Source organism: Lolium rigidum, chromosome 5, assembly GCF_022539505.1.
Source record: "Lolium rigidum isolate FL_2022 chromosome 5, APGP_CSIRO_Lrig_0.1, whole genome shotgun sequence".
Taxonomy (NCBI): domain Eukaryota; kingdom Viridiplantae; phylum Streptophyta; class Magnoliopsida; order Poales; family Poaceae; genus Lolium; species Lolium rigidum.
This window is the reverse complement of record NC_061512.1, coordinates 130,692,673-130,706,707: the sequence shown is the minus strand read 5'-3', so window position 1 is coordinate 130,706,707 and position 14,035 is coordinate 130,692,673. Positions and strand designations below refer to the sequence as shown.

The window sequence follows — 14,035 nt, the reverse complement described above, 5'->3', positions numbered from 1 at the left end:
AGGTAGTAACTTAGATTAGTAACATATGTCATGTTACTACTCTAAGTTACTCCCCATTATGACTAGCCTTACAGCCTTAGCGCTCTAGCCTCTAGGCTACAACCGTTAGTTCTTACTGCTCTCGAGGGTCGAGAATTTTTTCTGGAATTAGAGAAAAAATATTTTAAAATAATTTCCCGGGGTGCTGGCTAGTCTGGTGTACAGAGAGGCTTCCGAGAGCACGAACTTTGTGTACTCGGGTCTGTGCCAGATTAAGAACTTTCATGTCAGACATTCTGTCAAAGCTCTTATATATTTGAGCTAGTAATCAACATTTTACCATAAGACGACCATGCAACATCATTCCTAACCGAAATTAGATAAGGAAATTCAGTGCAAAAACGGGCAACTTAGGTAGGAGTACTATATATACTGAACACCGAACTAGTTCTCCTCTAGTTATTGGCCATCTACAAAAACGATCTAGTAACCAAACAACTGGCAGCTGTTGAGAACAAATGGCGACTCGTTAAGGAACAGGTCGTTGATCCAGCTTCCGTCTGCGGCCGCGACGTGCACCGGCGACATTATCGGCCCGGCGAAGTCCATGTCCTGGAGCAACGCGGCAGCGGGTGCAGTCGGCCACTCCCAGCAGTCACCGTCGGCATCAAACAGGCTCGAACAGTCGCCGCGCTCCCTCAGCATCGGGTTCGCCTCAGAGACGGTGCCATCGCTCCACGTGCCATCCGAGCTCGCCGGCGATTGAGTGCCAGTGCTGTAAGCGCTAGAGCTGGTAGAAAATACTGCGGCGGTGTGTGGAGCTGCTGGGCTCTTGGTGCGGACGGTAGTCTCGAGGATAACCGGCGCCGCCGCCGCCTCGGTTACCTTGCACCTGTGCTCCGAGATGTACACCACCGTGTACTTGGGCGATCCGCCGTCGCCATCACCGTCGTCGTTGCGCTGCACTGTCCGTTTGGCCGGGCAGGCCTGGTCCGCGCTGTTGGTGCACCGGTAGTAACTCCTGCCATGGATGAAATCGTGCGATTTAGCTTTGGTCATCGTTAATTTTGCAAATGATTTACTGAAACCGAGCACGGGTATAGTTAATCACTACTCCGTACAACGTAAATATGCTGGATGTATTGCCGGTGATGCGACCGATGTGATCGAGATGGATCATGTGTCGTCGTGTATCACGACTACATGCTTGAATTGGGATCGATATCACAATGAAGTGGGGAATCACTGTGGAGGATGGGTGCGATAGACAGCAAGCTGCCCCGTACGATTACGACATGTCATCTTTTAGGCTTTAGCTAGCTTGGATGGTTGGTGCCCTACTGAATGCCCTCCAAGATTTTGGGGTAAAACAGTGTTTTTTTTACGGTTTTGGCATTTTTGTGTGCTGATTGAGAGACACTGTAGCTATTTGTGAATCAAGTCAACCCGTCTGGTCTTGGCTTTGAGCCTCCGACCTCTGCCGGAGAGGAAGAAGAAGGCGGGGGAAGAAACTGAAACAACTGAATAAAAACAGCAATTGTGGCAAATCTTTACCTCGGGTGCTGGGCGGCTTCGATTTGCTTCTGGCCGTACTTCTTCCACTGGTAGCCGTCGAAATCCGGCACCTTCGTGACGATCGTCTTCGTCGTCGTCCCTTCCTTCTTCGTCCTGCCACGAGCAGCCTTGGTGGCAGCCGAAGAACCGCCACGCTGCTTTTGCTCCTCCTGCGGGCCTCCCTCCCGCACCCTCTTGCTACCTCTGCTCCGCCGTCTGCCGCAGAGCGCCGGTGCCTTCACCGGCGAGCGGCAGTGCTCGACGGACAAGTCGGCCGACGATGACGACGACCACGACGCGCCGCCGCTGGCTGGAGACGGGGCCGTCGACGGGAACAGAAGCTCGTGCAGCTGCGCCACCAGCTCCCTCTCCCGGCACCGCAGCTGCGTGCCGTCCGGCGGCCCGCAGCCGTGCCCTCCACCCACGGCGCCTCTGTTCAGCTGCATTTCCGTTCAGATAGCTCGACCGTGCCGCACGGAGTACGAGTGAGTATGACAGTAGCTAGCTAGGCTTATTCAGACGAGACGAAAAGACAAGGTGTTGCTGCTGATGAGCTCTCCAAGTCGCGTCTTTATAGAGGAAGCGCGCTGAGCTCCCGACACGTGGGACCCAAGCGCTTTACACAGTCCAACGTGGCGGTCCTTCCGTGGCGAGGGAAGATGGGACGAAAATGTCCAGACCGTTGCCCGTGTGGGGCCCACCCCGCAACAATCGTGGAGGACGAGACGGGGGATATGCATGATAGGCCCTGTTCTTGTACACATGTATACGTGATGCACGCGCGCACGTACAACCACAGGAGATACATGTGCATTCTACACAAGCTCACGCTCACGCTCACGCTCGTCCGTACATGCATAGATAATTGGAGATTTTTCCGACGTTTTATTGGACATGTTTTCTGTTATCATATCCATGAAAAGGAATAGATGAAGTATATACTTCCTCCGTTTTTTTACTTAGCTCTTGTTTTGAGTTTAGTTAAAGTTAAACTTTACGAAATTTGACCAAAATTGTAAGAAAAATATTAATATTCATAATACCGAATACATATAATATGAAAAATATTTATCATGATTCTAATAAGGGAAACACTTTCATAATAGAAGTATTGATATTTTTCATAAATATTTGATTAAAATTAAAATTTGACTTCGACTAAACCCAGACTGCAAAATAATTGTGAATGGAGGGAGTATCTCAATATTTGTGGGTGATGTTTTTTTCTACTACTCCCATCCATCCATAAAAAATATCGAAGAATTGTCTAAATTCGAAAACATACACTTTATATGGACATATAGAGGCCATCAGTCCACACAAAGTAAAAGCAGCGACGTAGACGTCATGCTCAATAGTAGCACGCCATAGTATGTAGCGTGCCAAATTAATTACTCCCCCTATTCTATAATTTTTATGGCAGATTCAGATATTATATACCTATGCGTAAATTATGTCTAAATATTTTAAGATTCACGACAAAAACTATGGAACGGAGGGAGTATATTATTTAATTAAGTTGCACGTCATAACCGGTTTGCTACTTTCAGAGACCAACATTAGTGTACAGTTATAAGCATTTTCTTCTCTATGTTTTGTTTTTGAGAATAAACCTTCAGAGATCTATCAAATTTCATACTACAAGGACCAAGATATCATACGTACTAAGAAGGCTACCCGATACAAACACAACGTCAGACGGCTAACAATGCAACCCGTCACAATCAGACATCGGAGACTCTCACAGCAGAAATGCTTGCATGTAGGGATGGTCTCATGTTCAATTGGAGAGTGATTGTCAAACAATTGTGAAGGTTTGTGGTGGAGAAAAGGAGCAACATTCTTCTTTCTCACAGCTGGTTATAGAGATGAAGTCTTTAGTCTCATTCTTCTAGGGTTTTTCAATAAATTTTGTAAAGAAAGATGCAAATAAGGCAGCACATGCTTGTGCTAGTGTGGCACTCTCTGTTGCTGATTTGGTAGTCTCGTATGACTGTGTCCCTGGTTTTCTAGTTGAGGTTGTTTAGCTTGATTTTATGTCGTCGATTGAATAAATACCTTTGGGCGATGTTAAAAAAAAGGGACTGGTTCTTAAGTTTACTTTGGCACGAATTGTTTATATTTCCTTTCCTGCATGTGGTATAGTTTATGTGGTTTCAAAAAAAAAAAATAGTTTATGTGAAGTGTCAAGCTAGTTCAGCCACTCTTCAGATTAATGTTTGGTGTAGTGTAGGATTTATAGTTACAGATTGTAAATCTTTAATGTCTATTGCATGAATATTGTGGTCTAGGTGCGCCCCTACCTGACGTGGGAGCCAGCTCCGGTGATTCTGCTCCAGCTAGCGGCAGGGGAGATCGTGTGCGCTGGTTGCCTGAGCCGACGAGAGGGAGATGATGCGACGGATGTGTAGTCTCCTTTGCCCGATTCTGCTCCGGCGAGGCGGCTAGGGGATGGTGCGCGTTGGGGGCAGAGCTGGCGGGTGGGAGATGGTGCAGACCGCCGTGGAGGCCCACGAGGACGACCTCCACAGCCCCTACTGGGAAGGCATGAGGGAGGCGGCGGCGTGCATAGACCTCGACTTGGGAGGTAAGAGGGCCTCCTTCGAGTCGCTCCACCGCCAGCCTCCGTCGGTGACCACCGCCGAACGAGAGGCGGCCGATGCCATGCTCTCTGAGGCAATGGCGCAGCTCCGGGAGTCGCAGGAAGCCCTGCACGCCCTGGGGCCAGACCCCAGGTGTCGTCTACCTCGCCAACAATGACGCCACCGCTGACGAGCTCGTCGACCTTAAGAACGAGGAGGCTGATCTATTGATCTACATAATTTTGTAACTAACACATACTTCTCTTCTGCAGTACTAGCATTTGAATGTTGAGACTTCATAGCGAAGGGCATGAGAGTCAAAAAACATAATGAAACTGTGAAGTTTTGGTTGAGAATTGCTTGTTGAGAATTGAATTTTGCTGGAGATGTAAAGATTATTATGTTGTCGTGGTTGAATATGGTCCCTGTAATTTCTGTACCAATTTGTATGCCTAAATTTTAATTTGTATTGTGACAAAATTCAAATTTAGCCTTATTTTTCGATTTTTTGCTTGTTCCCTAGCCTTCCACTGCATTCCCTGCCTCTGCTGTCCAAATGGACAGCTATAGATTACCGTTTCGGGAGGGGATCCCTGTGTTTCCCTCGTGTACGGGAATTTCCGACCCGGGGGCGCTCGTTCCCTGGGATCCACTACATGCGCGACCAAACGAGCCCTGATATGGCACGACCAAGTCACCACCCGCCTTTGGGGCCCTAGGAGTCGGCGAGTGACCTACCGGACAGGCCACCTGAGAGAAGACGTCGACTACATTATTAACTATATCAAAGCTGACCCCTTATGCCGTGATGGTACCGTTTTGGTAACTGATCATCATCCTTTTGTCCAATCAGGTATAGACACGTCTTGTTTTTTCACTATTCACGGTTACCGTTTCCTGCACATGGTGAAGCCTATTTCGTTTTCCCTTCTTTTCTTCCTCTCATATAATTCCTATTTACTGGGAGCAGCCGGGATCCATCCGGTGATCCTTCTTTTCCGGGAAGGTTGCTGCTTTTCCCTTTCTTGATGTTTACCTTTCATGTCCGGTTTTATTGGCCTTGACCGGTCCTGCATGTCACTCCGAAAATGTTCCTTCTATTTACTGCCACGTATCTTTTTACGTGTCCAATTCCTTCCTCCATCGTGCTTTCTAGGCCTAATTTCTCGGCCGTTTTTTGTTTTCCGCTAGTCCTTCCTCGGTTTATGCGTTCAAAGCTCTGCATCGGAGAGTCCGGTCTCCTTTCTTCCCTGCGTTCTTCTTCACCTTTGATTACGTTCCTTGCTAGGTCTTGATCTCATGGTTCGCTACTCCTGGCTGTGGGGGAGGCCGGCTGGCTCCGGCGTGGACGCCCCTGCGTCCACTCTTACCGCGGTCTCGCAGTCTCATGTCCTGTTCGTGCTCACCTTCTGTATTTGCGCTACCTCCACCGTACGTGCCGCCGGCCTCACCGGCTGTTTATTTGTCTTCGTATTCATCACCGGCGTGGCCTGGATGAGCCGTCTTCTCGGTCGGTAGGCCGAGGTCGTCGTGGTGCCCGTGGCCGAGTCTCCTCTCCTGCTCTTCCTGTTCAGTTGCTGCTGTTGCCTCTGATCGTCCTCCTTCACCTAGGGCTTCCTCTTTGCTTCACCATGGTTCTCCAGCTGCTATGCAATCTGTCGAAGGCGCCGTCGTCTCTTGCAGAATACTGCTCCTGTTGATGTTGGCCCTGCTAGGTCTTCCGTGCATGTACGTGTTCCTTTACTTTCTGCTACGTCTGCTACTCCTATGTTACATACTGCTGCTGTCCCCCCCTCTTCGGCTGTGCCTGGTTTTACCGCCGATCCTTTGGTTCGTGCTGCCGGCAGTGATGAGGTTGCCGTGGATCCTTCTATTTTCCCTTCGGCTTCGCACGTTTTCGTCAGAACGGTCTCTTCCTCTTCTTTGGTGGTCGATGTCCAGTCCCGGAGGTGGGAGATAAGTTTAGGCAAACGCCCTGTTGAAGAGGTTGCTGACGCCACTGTCGGTGGTAATTTCTTCTTCCTCTTTTGTCTTGCCTTCAGTTTCTTCTTCCGCTGCAATATCATAGTTTGTACATTAGTGATGTTCCTTGCTGATTGTACAAGTACATTGTATGCTGGTTGAGCAGAACACACAGATGGAATTGGTTTACATATACCGCAGATATTTCTGTAGTTGTTTCTGTCCTTCTATGGTTTTGGGTAGTTTTAGAGTTGCCCATTATTCTTACTGCTTTTTTTACACGTCTGGTTATACCTATGTATGCAGCCGACCATGGATTATTTCTATATGCACTGTCAATATCTTTATTTTACAGCCGACCATGGTTTTAGAGATGTTCCTGTTAACAGCACACTACTCACACAGATCGATTACTCAGAAATTGGGGAATACATCCATGGATTCGAGAGTTCTAGCCATTACAGGAAGAGGAACAGGGGAGAGAGGAGGAAGGAGACAGAAGCGAGGAGGCCGAAGCCGTTCCGTTCCAAGCCAAGTCCTCGCAGTTGTTCTCTGCCTTGTATTTATATCGCTGACCAAGTCCGGTCTCATACCAACAGGCGCACCGACGCTTGGGTCCCACCGTAGTAGTAGAGGTAGGCGTTAACATTCCCCTTCCTTAAAAGGCGGCTTGTCCTCAAGCCGCCACCACACAGCGCCACCAGGGTCCCATGGAATGCTCGAAGAAGCCTTCCCTGATCTGTCGCAGCACCACATCCAACTGAAAGAAAGAGACGGCCTCTCGAAGTCCCAAGCTACATGCAGCACCTTGTTGTAATTGGTAAGGATTATCCTGCAATGACAAATCTCGAGAGGAATGCCCCCAGGCGACCAACCCTGGAATGCACACATAAGAAGCTGTAACAGAGTAAAACTTCTCAATATCTATTTGTTGAATGGTGTCTTGAAAAGGTTCAGAGGTATCTCGGGCAGGCTTGCCAGGAGTGCAATACAAAAACCAAGTCTGTCGTTGCATAAGCACTGAATACTTGGACTCGGCGACTTCAACAAGAAAAGCACTTGTCCATTGTTGAGGATCGAGACCCAGTATAGCAAGACTGAACCCAAATAGCCATCGGAAAAGTTTGCACTGTTCTTCTAAGGACTTGTATTGAAACCTCACTTCTCTTATCAAAATCAGGATATGTTGATGTACTAGAAACCACCCAATTCATTGGTGCCACACAATCAGATTCATCCATAGCTGAAGGTCCTCTAGAGTGCACACCTGTCACCATCTCAGAGTTGGCTGCAGAGCTCAACTTGCTTCCAATGAACAAAATATTTTGTTTTTGAGCGTCTTGGAACTTGGTATCCATGCCGGATAATGGAAGTCCTGGATCCCGGGGCAATACCAGGAATGTGTTGGCTAAAGCAGATCGAAACAATAGCCGTAGCACCACTCCATTGTGCATCATCACTAGAACCAATAATCGTGATACCATGGCGGTCACACCTGTACCTGTCCGGGAACTCTGCTGTGTAGAGCTTGAAATCAGAAAATGGCAAACACTATCAAGCATGTACCGGAGCGAGTTCTCCTAGCTGCCGATGGCGGTTGGAACTTGTCTTTGAAATATACATTCAATTGCTTAAGACTTGTGCCATGAGCGCTATCTCTCGCTAAGAGCATAATCTCTCGAACACCCCTATTTTCTCTCCTGGATCCCATGGTAATAAGAAAACTGAATGAAATGTGGTCCAGGCAAGACGAGAACATATACCACTACATTTTGCTTGAAGCTGATTCGCATTTGTGCCACATGTAACAATGACACGGGTGAACCGTGGTGGCAGAGATGTCACGAACGGTTCCTTGCTCTCTCGGTAATGACATTTCCGGCAGCTTGAGCAACGGACGGAGCGTCGTCCTTGCGGCGATATGGACCTCGGCGAAACCAATTGCGGCCGGAGGGAGTGATGTCGCGGACATGCTGTCGATGACGAAGCTATGATCACTCGCCACCTTCCTTGCAGGTAACAAACGCAAGTGGTAGTTCCACACTCGAACAAGACAGCTGCTTGCTCATCCGCATGTGTCACATCGGTGTCGGCATCCTCGGGTTCGGGAAGTGGCGTCGACATGGATCATCGTATTCGAGCTGCCGGAGTCTGCGATTTCGAGCCTGGCTCGAGTGAGCACGACCCGGCACACTGCGAGTCCCGATCGTTGGTGGCGTCATGAAATCCCTAGCCGGCGCACGGTCTCCCACATCATCGGGATGCGCCACGGGGTAAATGCAGCTGTCGTGTGTTGTGCAAGTTGTGGTCACAACACTTGTGTCGCTGCTCGGACGTAATGACGAACGGTGTAGTGGGCGGCGATGTGATCTCGAGGTCGCCATCGGGCGCGACACACGCGAGAGAGGATGTAGGTTGACGCGGTAGAAGTGGAGGTCACGGCCGAGGCCGCGGTTGCTCGCTTGGGGTCGAAGTAGCGGTGCTCGGGGACAACACCGATGGTGGCCTTGGATGAAGCGGATGTTGCGGTGTGGTCGACGGACACCGGCGAGTGATGTCGCAGCCCGGGCCTTGCGTCGGCACGGTGATGTCGCGACCTAGACCTTGCGTCGAACGGGTGAGGGGCGACGTGAGGCCGAAGTCGCCATCACACACCACACATGCGAGAGGAAGTGGAGGCGTGCGAGGTAGATGACGAGGTCGCGGCCACGGGCTCGAGGTCGTAACAGCAGCGCTCGGGGAGGACACCGACGGTGACCCTGGACGAAGCCGATGTGGTTGTGGAGGCATGCGCTGGCACCGACACTGAGATGGCGCGGCTTGGACATTGCGTCGAACATGTTGTGGGCGGGCGAGCGACGAGGTTGCCATCCCACGATGCACACGCGGTGAGGACGGAGGAGGCGCGGGAGAACTCGAGGTCGCCATCGGTGGTGCTCCGGTCGATGTGGGCGAGGTCACGGAACGCGAGCATGACGCCGTGCAATCTTCTCCGCCCAAACAGGGTCGCGCCTTGCCCTCTCCTCGACGAGCTCGATGCGATGCCTTCGCCGCCTCTCCATCCGAGTCCGCTGACTCATGAAGGGCGGCCCTCGATTCCGGCACGGTGGGCTGCTCGGCGGCGCGTTTCGCATCATACGCCGCAAAGGAAGCGCGAACGAGACTTCTCGACGGTCGCGGCGATGAGCTGCCGCAGGGAGGCCTTGTACTCCTCCGTCGGCATGCAATCCGGAGAAGCCATGCTTGCTCGAAAGCCACACAATCGAAGAGAACCGCGGTGGTGTTGGCGGATTTGAGAGGAATGGAGATATGAACAAGGGATGGGGAAAAATTGGTTGGAAATCCGGGGATTGTTACGGGGAGGAATCAATTGGCTGCGAATACCAAATGTTAACGAGCACACTACTCACACGGATCGATTACTCAGAAATTGGGGAATACATCCATGGATTCGAGAGTTCTAGCCATTACGGGAAGAGGAACGAGGAGAGAGGAGGAAGGAGACGAAGCGAGGAGGCCGAAGCCGTTCCGTTCCAAGCCAAGTCCTCGCAGTTGTTCTCTGCCTTGTATTTATATCGCTGACCAAGTCCGGTCTCATACCAACAGGCGCACTGACGCTTGGGTCCCACCGTAGTAGTAGAGGTAGGCGTTAACAGTTCCTTTCTGTTATTAGTTTTCTTCAAAAGGAAAAAGGTCGGGTACAACTGTCGTTTAATTTTACAGCCCCGTGCAAAGACACTAGGGAGTCGTAGGATCTAGACTATAAGGTAATCTATTCCAGTTCCGTCAATCTAGGCACAATTAGATTTCTGACGATGTTCATTAGCTTTGTAAGGTGATTGTGGCACCTAGGCTTCAGCCATTCACTTTTAATTATTATATGCATCTGTCAAATGCTGTTGCCATTGGAAATTTATACCTCCGAGCTTCACCATCTGAGATATTAAACTGTATACAGAAGTAAAATTGTATCCTCCGAATTTGAAGTACATCTCTCAGACAATAAGACACTGCTAATATTTGAAATGTAAACTTTACATGAATTAGAAGCAGGTTACCCTACTATAGTAAGCAAGCTCTATGCAATTCTCATCAGAACAACGTTGGCTTCTGTTTAAGAAGATTCTTATTTTACACAGAATAGGTGCCCTGCTGTTTAAAGTATTTTAGTTTCTTAGTGATTATCTGGTTTTGTTTGCTAAACAGATATGCAGTGTCTACTTTTGTAGGTCATATTCAGGTGCACCTAGGAGGTTTTTCGTTAATTCTTTGGTTGGAAGGTTCCTTGAACATTTATTGGCATCGCTATCTGGAGTGAGTTCTTCTAATCCTGGTTAGTCCGCTGTTCTTTCTGTTTTTTTTTTCGTTTCTACTATTTTGCATTTTGCTTTGTTTGTACCTTTTCTTTTTTCCTCTATATTTTCTTTTTCCTAAACCTTTGCGCGGACTCTTCTAACGATGACTGTCCTGGTGAGTTACCGTACCTACTGACCGGTTCCCTCGGTCCTCAAGGTGGTCTGCTCCACGTCGCTGGACTCCTCTTCCAGCTACTCATTCTGATAGTTTCCGTAATATTGGTGCATTACTTGCTAACTATAACAGTATATTATCTAAGCTCATTAAATTATCTATCAGTAGCTGGCTTTACCTTTCAATATATTGGAGCATTACTTGCTAACTGAATATTTACATCCTTTCTTTCGCCATCATTACTTGCTAACTGAATATTTACCTCCTTGATTTCGTTATCATCGCCTGCAAACAAAATGCATGCGATTAGCTTGGCCTGTGTGCTTTAGTTATTTTACGAACAACACAACTGGCAATAAGTTTCAGCCTATGGTGCCACTAATTATTAGAAGAGATGGTAGTTGTTTTACACAGGATGTACACTATGGCTACATCGCATGGACCAATTCAAGGAGAAACTGAAGGAGGGCTCAATGTACAGGCTCAAATCTTTCATGGTTGTCGCTGCCCAGCCCATATATAGGACACCAGATCACCCGTACAAAATCAGAATTACCTAGAACACAAAAAAACCACCGAGATTGTACCATAACCTGAATTTTTTCTCTGTATGCGTATGACATGAAATCATTTCATGTTGTCCCGGCACGAACAGGAAACAGTGTTCTCCTACCAGCTGTACTTATTGTATTGCCTGCTCTCATGTTTATTCAGTTCTTTCTTTTACTGCAATTTCGGATATTGTTGGAGTAGTGACGAGGTTAACTGATCTTAACCCAGCAAAGACAAATCAGGAACCAAGGAAGATGAAAGGTATAAGATACAGTATACAAAGTAGTTCTTTGGAAAGATATCATAAAAATACACGCCTATTGAGAAATTTTGATTTTAAACACCAAAAAGCAGCTAAATTATATGTAGTCTACTGAATCACACAATCTGGATACGTAGTGTGGTCGTAGCAGAGGGTTGTGCACCACGCGAGGTGCAGGGTTCAGGTTCTCGCCTCCCCGGAACTATTTTTTTGACTATTATTGTCTATTCTGTAAAATTTCTCATAATTATGCAAAAAACGTAGACGCGGGATGTGCATACATTTCAGATGGAGCAAGACCGCTATGGTGGTAACTGGGTTGTGTTCACGTGGAGTTCAGCATGGTGTAGTTCCTCCAGGATGTTAGCGACCTCCTTCAGCCGAGTCGGTGAGAGACTGCAGCACAGTGTCTTCACCACCGCTTTCCCGGCTGCTGGCCGACACAAAGTAGTGGCTTCTGCTGGAGCGCGGTGGCTTGAGCCTCGCATTCCTGGACATCACCGTCCCAGTGATGCTCTTGTGGGCACACATAACAGTGGTGGAAGAGCCATGTGGCGACCTCCAGAATTTTCCTAGATAAATATCTCCGCACCATTCATTGTGTTGATTGCCCTCTTACTCTTTGACCTTTCTTTAATCTATACCCGATTAGGTGAAGACTTAATTTGGTACAAATTGGTGGCATTAGCAGGGGAAGACTCTATGTTGATGCCATCGGCACGGATCAGGGGAATGGGTGACTGGAGTATTCCAACAGCCTGCATGGCATCCAGTAGGTTACATTTTTCTCATCCTTAAGGAATGCTTGACAAAGGTAAACATTAAGTTTCATGTCAAAGTAAAATACTTATGCTAATTTTACTTCACTCTTGTGATATTCATGTCCAGTTGCTTGGTTAATTGGTTGTTTCCAAAAGCTCAAAAGGAATTGCTAATTGCCGTTGTATCATGTAGCAGATCCTATCTTGATTTTATTATTTTTTTCCTTTTGGATATTAATTAAGTTAGCTATCCTACAACTTAAAAATTGGTGTTTAAACATTTGGTCCCATGTCTTATGTTGTGCTGAAAGATAATTTGGGGTATGCCTAGAGTTGCCTTACAAATGTGATTAAACCTGTCTGTTGCTCACACAATACTTGAAAATCATGCAGCTTGCCCGAGTGCCCACTACTTGACTCTCTCTCTCTCGCTGGATGATCAAATCAACTCAGCTTAATTTGATCACTAAGCTATCCGGATTTAGGTGCATTTCATTGAAAATGACTACGATAAGAATTTGCGAAGATGGCACTCGGTATCAGTCTTTTTGCCACATGAAGTTCCAAAGGAAAGTGAACACCTAAATGTGCAGACTAACATTGAGGAAATCAATGTTGTATCCTGCACTGCTTTCTCTCAATCTAACAGAGAAAGTGTTATTCTCATCCTAGAGAAACATAATGGAAGGATGCATACCAGCAATCGTATAGATCAGTTGAAGGAACGGCTAAAAGAAGATTCAGCTTCCTATCCCTTCTTATCTTGAGATTTTTGGTGCCTACAAAGTTTAGAGTATTGGCCCTGTCGCCCTGAAGTGCGAGTATTTTCAGTAGTACTTGCTGTAAGGTTCAGTGGTTATGTATTTTGTCGGTGCGAATGCTATATATATTGGGTTCTTTCCAATGTAATATTTCAGTTTAAACAAGCCAGTTTTCACTCAATAGGTATGCCAACTATTAAGATTACTGCTTGAGGAATCTTAGACGTTAATTAGGACCAATGCATACTGTTTCTTAATAAGAATACTATTCTTCTAGATAAAACCCATCATGTCCATGGCATAACAAGAAGGTACAAATATAGAAGTGCAGCTGTCACATGCCCAACTCGTGTGGTTTCCGAGTGCTACATTTCGCCGAGCATGATTGATGCCAGTGCAATTTAGTAATATTCTTGGGCAGTGGTCTCTCATCCTAACCCTGAATGCTCCGCCGGTGAAGCTTACTTAGTGCTTAAGAAGTACATGGTTTTTGTAAGTTTGACTTTTGTTCTGCTTTTACCATTTTTAGCCCATTCACATGAGCATAGAGACAAAAAACTGAGTAAATCAATCAAACGAAAAGTGATATTGAGAACATTATGATTACTTTCTTCAGTTCGTGAAAGGGAATTTGTTTCTACTAGCTGGAACATGTAAAGGAAATTTGTTTCTACTAGCTCAGGAGAGGAATATACCAGTTGACATCAAACCAGCTAGAGTGTGCTTGCTGCCGCTTAGCTCTTCTTCGTCCACAAGGAAATTGACAGAACAAGCGATGCCAGAGTTGAATCCCAACCAGCAGCGATGCCACCAGGGCAGACAAGGTCGGAAAGACATGGCGGTGGTCACGAATAGGCAGTGTAGTCCATAGGGAGCATCGTATTGTTCTTTCCTGCGTCGATTCATGGCTCCGGCGGTTGGAATCGAGGAGCAGAGACAGTGATGGTAGCGTCAGAGGAGGATGAAAAGGGGATCTGATGGTGGGTGCTAGGAGTGTTGTGGCCTGTCGAATGTGGTTGCATGCGTGTGGGGGCTTCTTTTTGAGAGATGCTGGTGATAAATTAGAAATTAGGAGTGAGAGATTTGGACTGTGTTATGTGTGGCAGCGCCGTACACTGTGTATATTGGCTATTGTTTCTTCATGTAAATAAT

General features: G+C 47.4%; 1 long non-coding RNA gene and 1 pseudogene across 1 annotated transcript; both read right to left on the bottom strand.

Annotated features, from left to right (window-relative positions):
• Positions 1-305: 305 nt before the first annotated feature.
• LOC124656416 lies at positions 306-3,265 on the bottom strand (annotated as a pseudogene).
• A 2,722-nt stretch (positions 3,266-5,987) lies between these two features.
• LOC124658365 lies at positions 5,988-13,813 on the bottom strand. The gene is made up of 3 exons (XR_006989155.1): positions 13,579-13,813; positions 10,726-10,832; positions 5,988-6,169 (listed from the first exon to the last, which is right to left on the bottom strand). It is a non-coding gene; the product is annotated as an uncharacterized LOC124658365 (long non-coding RNA).
• Between the last annotated feature and the right edge of the window lie 222 nt (positions 13,814-14,035).